The sequence below is a fragment of the Diceros bicornis genome, chromosome 8 (assembly GCF_020826845.1).
Source record: "Diceros bicornis minor isolate mBicDic1 chromosome 8, mDicBic1.mat.cur, whole genome shotgun sequence".
NCBI classification, from domain to species: Eukaryota; Metazoa; Chordata; class Mammalia; order Perissodactyla; family Rhinocerotidae; genus Diceros; species Diceros bicornis.
The window spans coordinates 60,533,003-60,543,895 of NC_080747.1; the positions used below are offsets into that span (position 1 = coordinate 60,533,003).

Consider the following 10,893-nt stretch of genomic DNA (forward strand, 5'->3'; position numbering starts at 1 on the left):
AGTAATCAAGGAAGCCAACTCAAAGTATAATACCTGCATACCCAGATAGAAATTCTGTTTCTAACCATGAAAAGCTAAGTACCTGTTTGAATGTTGTTAATCATATCAATGCTTGACAACTCAGGAGATCTCTCCAGAAGCAATCCGTGAAGTATTACTTACATATCACACCTTGTATTACACCAGTCATCTTTAATGGCTTTGGATTTTTAGTCCAATGTTGTTGTAGCTAAATAAGATCCATGGATGCCAAGAAAAAATTCTTTCAAGGGTCCTCTTTTGATGAAGTTTCCTAGCTTTCACGGCTTCATATTTTTTAAAACTTAGTAGAAAATTCTCTACTCCTAAGTGAAATGTTGGGGTCTTGTATGTCTTAGTGTCTGACTCTATTTTGAGATCATGGCCACGGGTCATGTATATTTTACAGCAAAAGTCCATAACGCATATACAGAGGAAATAGGAAAATATTTAACTTTTCAATGAGTCCTTTTGTCTAATATTTCCTAGAAACTTCTAAGTCTCACAGTCACTTTTGGGTGAATAGTAATCTATATTTATCACATCGCATAGTTAAAAATTTATTAGAGGGGCTGGCCCGGTGGCCCAGCGGTTAAGTGCGCGCTCTCCACTTCAGCGGCCTGGGGTTCGCCGGTTCGGATCCTGGGCACGCACCGATACACTGCTTGTCAAGCCATGCTATGGCAGCGTCCCATATAAAGTAGAGGAAAATGGTCACAGATGTTAGCCAATCTTCCTCAGCAAAAAGGAGGAGGATTGGTATCTGATGTTAGCTCAGGCCTGATCTTCCTCACACAAAAAAATTTATTAGAAAATACTGATAATTTCCAATGACTGTCCTCTTAACAATTTTCAACAGTTCACTACGTTTATCAGACTCAGTAGTCAAATGAGGGAGAGATAATCTCCATTTAAGTGGGATGGTATTTCTACTCTCACTCCCTCCTAACTCACTCCCAACCTCAGATAAAAATCAGGAAATTTTGCCTTCTTGACAAAACCAATAGGCAGACATCTAAATATTGTATGAAATAAGGTGTGTGGAAATTCCATTTGGCCAGGAATGTCTCAAGTCTTCAGATCCTGTGATCATTTCACTTCCTCTGCTTGTCTATAACATTCCTTGGCTCATCCCCACATCCTGGGCCCAGTTCCGATCACCTATCTTACTCTTCCATTCTGTAGACCCGTCTCCTCCACGTCTGCTGAAGAAGGGACCCCATTTTACAGTTTCTCCCCTCCCTAATTATTCCTTTGCATTGTTTTTCTTTTTGCTGTAGCATTTACCAGAATTTTAATTCATTATTAATTGGGCACTTATTTGTTAAACGTCTGTCTCCCCACAAGATTGTTGGACCTTGGAGAGCAGGGGCTGTTTTCCTTGTCTTCTGCTTTACTCCACGGCCTGGTACTCATAGGATTCTGGTAAATACAGTTTTCTTCCTTCAGACTCAGGTGCACAAAACTGGCCCATCTTTTTCTTCAGTTCATGCTATATCATCAGTACTGGCCCATGCCAGGCCTTCCTTCAGTTTATCCTACTCATATTTCCTACCCACTCACGTTTTCCCCATCCCCACTCGCATCTCTCTCACCACCTACAAGACATCAACGTTATTGTATTTCGTATATGATCTGCCACTCGACATCGTTGGAAATTATCAGTATTTTCTAACTAATTCTCTGACTAGACAATGGTTACCTAGACTAATTTGTATAGTTGAAAAGTATATAATGTTGCTTTGTGCATGTATCTATTTTTTAATATAAATCTTATTCAAGTGCAACAAGCATACTGAAAAATATGCAAATCATAGGTGTACTGCTCAATGAATTCTCCAAAATGATCACACCCACATCTGGCATCCAGACCAAGAAACAGAACATTTCCAGCACCTCCCAGAAACCCCACCAGTGCCTCCTTCCAGACACTCCTCTCCCCAAGCAAGAGTAACCTCTATCCTGATTTTTAACACTATAGATTAATTTTGTCACAGTGCGTGAGGGCTGTGTTTTCTCCACATCTTTGCCAGGACCTAATTATATCTAACTTTCTAATTCTTGACAAAATTGTGAGTGAAAAGTGCTATTTCCTTGTTATTTAATTATCATTTTCTTGATTAATAATGAGATGGAGCACTTCTTTATGTATTTATCAGCCATTCAGTTTTCTACTTTAAGAATTGCCTCTTCATATCCTCTGCCATTTTTCTTTTAAATTTTCTTCCTTTTTGTTGATTTGCATAAGTTTCTTACATATACTATATCTTAATCTCTTGTCAGTATTGGAAATACTCCCTTCCAATCTGTTACCCAGATGTTAACTGTCTATGGGGTCCCTCGTTGTACAAAACTGTTTAATTTTGTTTTATTTATTCAAACCCACTGGCATTTTTGGTTTTGTTTTTGGGTTTTTTTGCCTTTAGTGTTTGAACTTCTGAGGTCATGTTTAAGAATGCTTAACCTACCAGGACATCAACAGGAGTTATGTTGCTCTATCTTTCTTAATTAAATCTTGAATCCATTTTTTTAATGCTGTCTGAGGACTCCAGCTTTATTTCTATCCATACAGTTAGCCAATTTGTCCTGATTTATGATACTGTCCCTGATACCTAATAAATATCCATATAAACGTGGATCTGTTTCTGGACTCTATTCCTGCACTAGCACCACACTAAATACAAAACACGACTAGAAGGTGAATCTCTGCTCTTTAATTTTTCCCAGTTATTTGTAGACCTTTTGTCACCCATGTAAATTTTAGAATCAGTCAACTCTCTCTAAAACAGATCCTACAGTATTATGATTGGAATTACATTGAATTTATAGATTAATTTGCAGCAAATTGATATATTTACAGTATAGATTGTCTAATCCATGAACTTGGTCTTTCTCTACATTTTATTTCCTAAGTTTTCTAAGGACATTTTAAAATAGTTATGTTGGGCCGGCCCCATGGCTTAGCGGTTAAGTGCGTGCGCTCCGCTGCCAGCGGCCCGGGTTCGGATCCCGGGTGCGCACCGGGGCACCACACCTCCAGCCATGCTGAGGCCGCGTCCCATATACAGCAACTAGAAGGATGTGCAGCTATGACAGACAACTATGTACTGGGGCTTTGGGGGGAAAAAAAAAAAATCTTTAAAATAGTTATGTTAAACTGTTGTAGTACCTACGATTATACTACAGAGAAATATACAAGTGTAAATAAAATGTTTTATGGGAAAGATACAAACATAAATTGGTCTTTGCAAATTATAAATGAGATTGTGCCTGTTTGTGGCTTAGAGAGCATAGAGGTCGTGAAAAACAGTATAGACTGGAAAGTTATGGAGTCAGGCAGACGAGGAGTCCAATTCCAGATTCTCTACCCACTGGCTGTAGGAATTTGAGCAAATTACTTAATCTCTTGTGCCTCGATTTCCTAATTTCTTGGGTAGAAAAAATACCCATGCATAAATGAGATAATGTGACAAATGCCTGGCGCATGGTAGGTGTGTGATAAATGCCAGCTTCCCTTCTCTTTTCTTAACTTTTCTCCTAGGAATCAGTCCCACAAGAACACTAATTCTGTCATTCTCTAGCATCCCTGGTAAAGGTAAGCTCATCTTTAGTACCACACCCACCCTGCGACACCCCCCCCACCCCACCCCCACACACAGTCTTCTCTCACTCCCAGGGTGAGAAAATAAAATTTGTTTTGATCTTAGAAAAAGCCACATATTGATGCCTCTCCTTCCTTATCTTCCCATCTCGTTCAACTACTAAATCCTCAGGCCATGAATACAGTTGACCATGATCTTAGCCAGGCATATGTCGTTAATATACAAGTACAAAATTTTCCTGCTTCTCCACCTCAGGGAGAAGTCTCTGTATATGCTGTATTCTTAATCACACATGCCATTGCATTCAATATTTCATGTACATTTAAACAACCTTCCAGCTATGTTTATCACATTGTCCTATTTAATTCTTGCATGTGTTTTGCAAGTTACAATTACGTATTCAGGTTAATTTATGCATTTATTGTCTCCTTCCTCCACTAGACTGTAAACTCATGAAAACAGGGACTCTAATTGTTTCAATCACCATAGCATGCCCAGGACCTGCACCCTGCCCAGACTGTGTATTCAATAAATATGTGCTGAACAAATGAATGAGTTTTTTGATTCACTGATTATCCAGGTCTGAGGGCCAATTTATGGTAAACCAGATAAAGAATTTCCTTCATTTGCAGACTTTATAAACCAAGTTACATTGTTTCTGCACATCCACACTACTAAATCAAACCCATTGATTTTACAAGGTAGAGATTTTAAATGATGAAACTGCACAAGGAAATACTAGATATCATAGCTTCAATCGAAATTAATTCTTCTCCTTCCATACCATTTTTCATAAATGAGATCTAACCATAAAGCATAATTCTATACACAGAGTGGATGATCAACAATTCTTGTTAAACAAGTGAATTAAATTATTATTAAAATTTAGACACTAAAGTTGAGATTATTGCAAGGAAGTAACAGCAGAGTGTAAAGAGAAAAAATCGTTGGACTTCTGGTAATTAACTGGAGGCCAAGGAAACTGTTATGATTCTAGGAAATGTAGATGAGATGAGATGCATGGGTCATGTTATGCCTTGTGAGACATTAATACAAATACTATAAAATTCCCATCACATTTCCATAACACACACACATACACGTGTGTGTGCTCATGCACAAAACCTCCTCCATTAAAATTCACATGGTTCTTGCATGCAGACACCAGGAGACTAGATTTTTAGGAATCTTAATTGGTGCAACTTACATTTGAAAGCCTGGGAATGCCAGGTTACAGGGGCCTGGTGAGAGGAACTGCAATGTTCCCCTGAGAATCCCTAAATTCCCACACCCTCTGAGTTATGGAAGTCACCATAGCAACATCTGTGTACATCACTGCTTCCACGTGGATGGGCCACAGCTGCTAAGCCCTACTGGGGATCCAGCACGCCCTGTCTGGCTGCATATTAAGTCACAGACTTATTCCAAGATTTCTGAGAATCTCTGAACCCTTGAGCTCATCCCAGGAGAAATAATTAAAGTCACACTGACTTGAGTAGCATATGGGATAGCAGTATGTCATTAACTATTTTATGGTTCTAGGGTGACAGTCATTTCAGAAGGCAGCCAACTGCACCTGAGAGGTGTGGCCCCTCCGAGTGGCCCAGAGGAAAATGCACTCAGCAGTGATGTCCAAGGCTGAGTTATCTCAGCCAAGGAGGCTGAGCAAAGCCCCCAGTACCAAGTCATTAACCACACTTTTTGTTAGGGGTGATAGGCCTTTTCTGATTGCTGTAACTTAAATTAAGAAATGCAAGCTATTCCTCAGGTACCTAAGTAAATGCTTCTGGGATTGTCCAGTTCTGAAAATGTCTAAACACAATTGGGTAAATATACACTACAAAGATCGAAGGAGAGAAAAAGAGCCCCATGTATGCTTTTCATAGGCTGCCAGATCTAATCTACCACATGATCTGCCATCACTGAAGAGATAGATTTTACATAAGTTTTCATTTCTGAGTTATGATCTTGTAAGCATCAAACCTAGTATACCCAAAAGATTACTTGTTAAGACTCTTACTTGGGTGTGTTGAAAAACCAGCCACTCCTTCCAATACATATGTTCAGGTTGTGCACTGCACAAGTATGCCACAGCTAAAGGGGCACCATTTACATCATGCACACATAATAACATGTGAGATCACATGGGTCAATGTAGAGATTCAACCTATCAGCCAAGTCCTGGATCAGCAGGCAAGACCCCTCTACATAAACCCACACGGGCACATACAGTCACGCACACACTTGGGAGAACATGCCTGTACACACCCATTAGCACACATATATGTGCACAGCTGTGCCCCTGAAGTCACATCTCTTGCCCCTCTTGCCCACTATTCTCAGAGTCCTCATTCCCTACCCAAATTCAACCCAACCTGGTCCGGTCCTCTCATCTATGGTAAAGAGGATGTGGGGAAGCTGCTGGTGTCTAGTGTGTGTCACCCGGGGTCCTGGCATCTGTGAGCCATCCGGAGAGTGGGTACACACACGTGCAGCCAGGACTGCAGCCTGCTGGGGCTCTAGAAAGCACATATCAGCGAGGTCAAAAAACCTTCAAGAAAAGAACTGGGACCAGATATTCTAAAGTGTAGCATCAAAAAGGAAACTAAATGCAGTTCTTTATTTAGTTTTTTAGGGATTTAATTACAAAGGATTCTTATGAGGAAAGAAAGGCAAGTCTTGGTAAGAAACACATGTGGCTCTGCTGCTTGTCAGTGAGCCTGGATTTAAAGAGAGAAGGGGTGTGAGGGGTGCTCAGAATCTCTGGTGAATGTGGAGCGACAGCAAGAACTTGTACCAAGAGTGTCAGAAAGGCAGGCTGAGGCTGGTCAGGTCAAGAAAATGAAGAAGGAAGGGGTGATTCACTGAGGGGAATAAAGGTTCTGTTACTTGCCTAAGTCACATAGACACAGGCAGTAAGGGGCAGAGCCAGGATTCGAACCCAGGTCCACACTACACTGCAGGAATACTGCTCCTTATGTCCACTCAGTCAGCAAGTTCTCCTGGTGGTACAACCTCTGTTCTTGTTCAGGCTCTTATCTAGATAACTGCAATTTTTCCCAGTCCATCTCTGCTCCTCATCCTGCCCTTTTGATATCCACTCTCTAGGATTCGCCTAGACTAGAGCCATCTTCCTAAAACATGACCATGTCGTTCTTCTTCTGAAAACCCCTCCAGGGCTTTCCACTCACTCCTGAAATGACATGCCTGCCTCTCCTTGATTTGACCCCCACAGCCTCTGGAGTGTCGTCTCATGCTCCCTTCCCCTCAGCACTAGTCAAGGAACCGATACCGAACACGTACAAGATCTTCGAACACTTTCATGTTTCCCAGCCTTTGTTCACATCGTTTCCTCTGCTAGGAATACTCTGTCCGCACCTCCCACAGCAACATCCTTCAGAACTTAGCACAAGCTCTACCCCCCATCCCCAGGATGCCTTCTCTGACCTCCCAGCCTCGGCGAGGCCTTGCTCTGAGTCTTCATGATACTTTGTACCACTCACCCCTCTTACATTGTATGGAACATCCCTCAGCGTCTGTGGGCCTTTCTCCCTCACTAGATTTTGAGCTTCTTAGAGCAGGGAATATGCCTGACTTGTCTTTTTCTCCCCAACATCTATACAAGAACACTGGCTGCTCAAAAATGTTTGTTGAACTCTAAATTACATCTGATGGCCTGTAGGGCTTTCTATTATTTGGCCAGCCAAATCCATCCAAAGTCATCCTCCCCCACCCCTTCCTATGGGATTCACCCTTTACCACTAGGCTAACCAGTCTCCTTACTGTCCCAAGCACACACTTTTTCATTTCTATGGTTTCCTCTTCCTGCAACACCCCCTGTTATTGGCTATAGAGATGCACCCCCATCCATTTCAAGGATGAACATTGCATGAAGCTATCCCTGATGACACTAGCCCTCACTGTTCCTTCTTGAACAACAAAGCCACTGAATACACACCCAGTGGAGCTCGCTGTGCACGGACAGGACTTCATGACCACTCGACTTCACTCTAGGACAATCAGACATTGGACCAGCTCGTTTGTCAGGGGTCCCCACATGTCAGTATCTATAGGTCTTTTTCTCAGACAGTGAAGTTTCTTCCAGACAGTAATCCTTCACACTTCTAGCTGGGGGTATACCTCTGGCTGCAGCTTTGGGGAAAAGGAGAAAGAGGGCTGTGGACTCACCATACAGCATGTAGACATTCATTTAATTTCCAGTTTTCACTCCTGCTTTCCCACGGTCCCGATGTCCCTGGTCTCTCTCCGGATCATTTCTCTCAAGAGTAAACCCACACTTTCCTTTGGGCATGAAGAAAGGAGTGCAGGCATCTATCTGCTCTGTACACAGTCTTTCAATCAATGCCCCCCCTTTAAACCTCCTCCCTTGCCATAACCTTCTGAGGTCACTGGTACCTCCAACTCGTGAGCCCTTCTGGGGTTCTCTGGAGTGAACAGGCTTCCTGTTCTTTATCCTCCTCAGCAAGATGCTAAGTTGCAAGATCTGAATTATGTTGCAAGATCTGATCTGTATTTACTTTTTTTAAAATTTATTTTCCACCTTCTCTCAAAATATAAGTTGATGAAAGCAGAGCCTCTGTTTTGTTCACTGCAAAGAACAGCGTCTGGAAGGGCTGCTCCGTCTGCTTCATATCTATTTATGTATCTATCTTGACTGCTGAAGTAGTGTCTCTCTCTCTTTCTTTATGAGTTTATAATTGTTTTACTTATATGTTATCATTTTAGTGGAATTTTAGGAGAAATCCGAGATAAATGCACATATTCAACCCACTGAGTTTAACAAGAAGCCTACTGTTGTTTTTATATACATCCTCTTGCAGTTTATTTTCCACCAGAATCCACTGTGATCCTGCTGAAACTGCAGTCAGATTATGTCCTTTCTGTGCTCAGATCCCTCCAGTGGTTTCTCAATTCACTCTGAATAAAATCCAAAATTCTTAAACTCTTACCCAGTCCCACAGTCTGGCTCCTTACTCGCTCCCTAGGGCTTCTTTCATCTCACCTCCTCCTTTTCACCCCCGCCCCGCCCCCACTCTGCCCCAGCCACCTGGCCCCCTTGCTCTTCTCAGAACACACAGAGCACATCCATACCACAGGGCTTTTGTTCTCTCCAGTCACCCTGCCTGGGATGCCCCCACCCCTCCATAGCTGCATTGCTAACTCCCTCCCCCCTTCAAGCAATTCATAATGTATCTCTTTCTCAATGAGTCCTGCATTGACTACCCTGTTTAAAATAGCAACTACCAACAGCCCCCCATCTCTTCAACCAAAACCCGCTTGTTCCACAGCATTTATGGCAATCTGACATTGTGTGTACTCAATTATTTTTTTAAAATATGGAATGCTTCACGAATTTGCGTCATCCTTGTGCAGGAGCCGTGCTAATCTTCCCTGCATCATTCCAATTTCAGTATATGTGCTGCTGAAGTCAGCACTATTCAAGATTTTATTTAATTTATTTTCCACTTTTGCTCAAAATGTAAGTTGATGAAGCCAGAGACTCTATTTTGTTCACTGATAAGAACAGTGCCTGGCACACCGTAAGTGCACAGTGAATATTTGTTGTCTGGGTGAATGAACACATGAATGAATGAACAGCCGCGCTCCCCAAGAATTCAAGTTAGGAAAATCTGTCAGAAAGCACAGGATGACCCTCACCAAAGTCTCCTGGCAGGTGGAGACCTCAAGGGCAGGTGAGGAGAACTTATCAGGAGGGAGGGATGAGTCCAGGTTGGTGATCCCCAGGATGAATATAAGGCCCTAAGGCTATATGGGAGGGGCTGATTCCCGTATGTGGCTGGGTCTAGAAACCTCTCCAGATCAACTCTCTAGCCTTCCTGACGTGGTACTGTAACATGAGGAACATTGACCAACTATGTGAATGTGAACAGAGCCCTGTAAACCAAGAATGGGCAAGACCATAGGCTGAAGATAGACCTGCGTTGAAAAGAACTTGGCCACAGAATGGATGCCTGCACTTGGGACCATTCAGGACCAGTGTTCAACAACATAGGCACCATGGGGTTGGAACGAAAACATTGGCACTTGTGGACTGACAAGGCTTGGCAATTTTCTCTTTCTACTTGGCCTATGAGAATTGGACTGGCCTCTTTAAACCAAATTAGCTCTTAGGATTCTGGAGCCAATGTAAAGGATGGTGGGAATAGAGAACAGGGCCATGGGCATGGAGTGTCCAAGGATCAAAAGTGAGCTTCCTGATACCTGGTTGCTACAGTGGTTAATTTGGAAAATAAAAGAGATTTGGTTCATTATTTCTATGAAGCTAGTGAAACAGACCGTATTGGCTAAAGTGGCAAATATTTAATGCAACAGTAATGAGTATCACCTACCTTTTAGACTTACTCTGATAATTTTTTATAAAGTACCAGGCAGCATCAAAACACAGAAATGCTCAAAAAATGGATACCGGTACTATTATTAGTCAAGTAGTAGAGCACCCTAAAAATATTAGTTGTATTTGAATGTCCATGCTGCTACAAATTAGCTCAGGATAATCTTCTCAGTTACTCCTCATTGGCAAATTAAAACATTGGACATCTTCCACCCAGGCCCTGAAGCTGCGTCACCAGCATTATATAGGGGGAAAGGTGACATCAGCTTCAAGGAAATTAGTGTTCGTCACTTAATTGCTTTGCCTTACAAAATAATACAGGCTTTTATTCCAGTGACTTTTAAACTATTTTCTTCCATTTTGAATTCAATTCCCTCCTCTGTAAAAGAGAAGTAATACCTACCTCACAAGTGTTTTATGAGGATCAAATGAGATCATGTTTGTGAGCAAGATATAAATGTAAGGCTCTATTATTATTGTTGTCATTGTTGCCCGTTCTCTTCAGGGCACACACTTTATTCTTTGAAAAGGTACCCTTAGCATGGTCCATGAAGCAATGTGCTTGGAAGCCTCTGAGGGAATGGATTATGTCAGACATCATTGCTCCCCTTCTGACTCCTTGGGCCCTCTGCCATGTGCAAAATGGGAAAAATTTATGCAAATGTTCCGTTCAAAAGGTTCTGGAAGGATTTGATATGAAAAACACTGTGTGATGGCATAAAGACATTTTTACTTATTTACTTATTTTATTTTACTTATCTTTGGAATTCCTAGGAGGCATGACTAAATCTGAATTAACTATACAATGCAAATGACCATGCTGACATTGCAACCACCATTTTTTATTTTGTTTTTTAACAATTTTTGAAAGGTTTCCTGCTCTTGCTTTCAAGGTAGAGT

At 41.7% G+C, this 10,893-nt stretch overlaps 1 non-coding gene across 1 annotated transcript; it reads right to left on the reverse strand.

The window, feature by feature from the left end:
- Nucleotides 1–8,971: 8,971 nt before the first annotated feature.
- Nucleotides 8,972–9,076, reverse strand: LOC131409862 (U6 spliceosomal RNA). The gene has a single exon (XR_009221051.1). It is a non-coding gene; the product is annotated as a U6 spliceosomal RNA (small nuclear RNA).
- Between the last annotated feature and the right edge of the window lie 1,817 nt (nucleotides 9,077–10,893).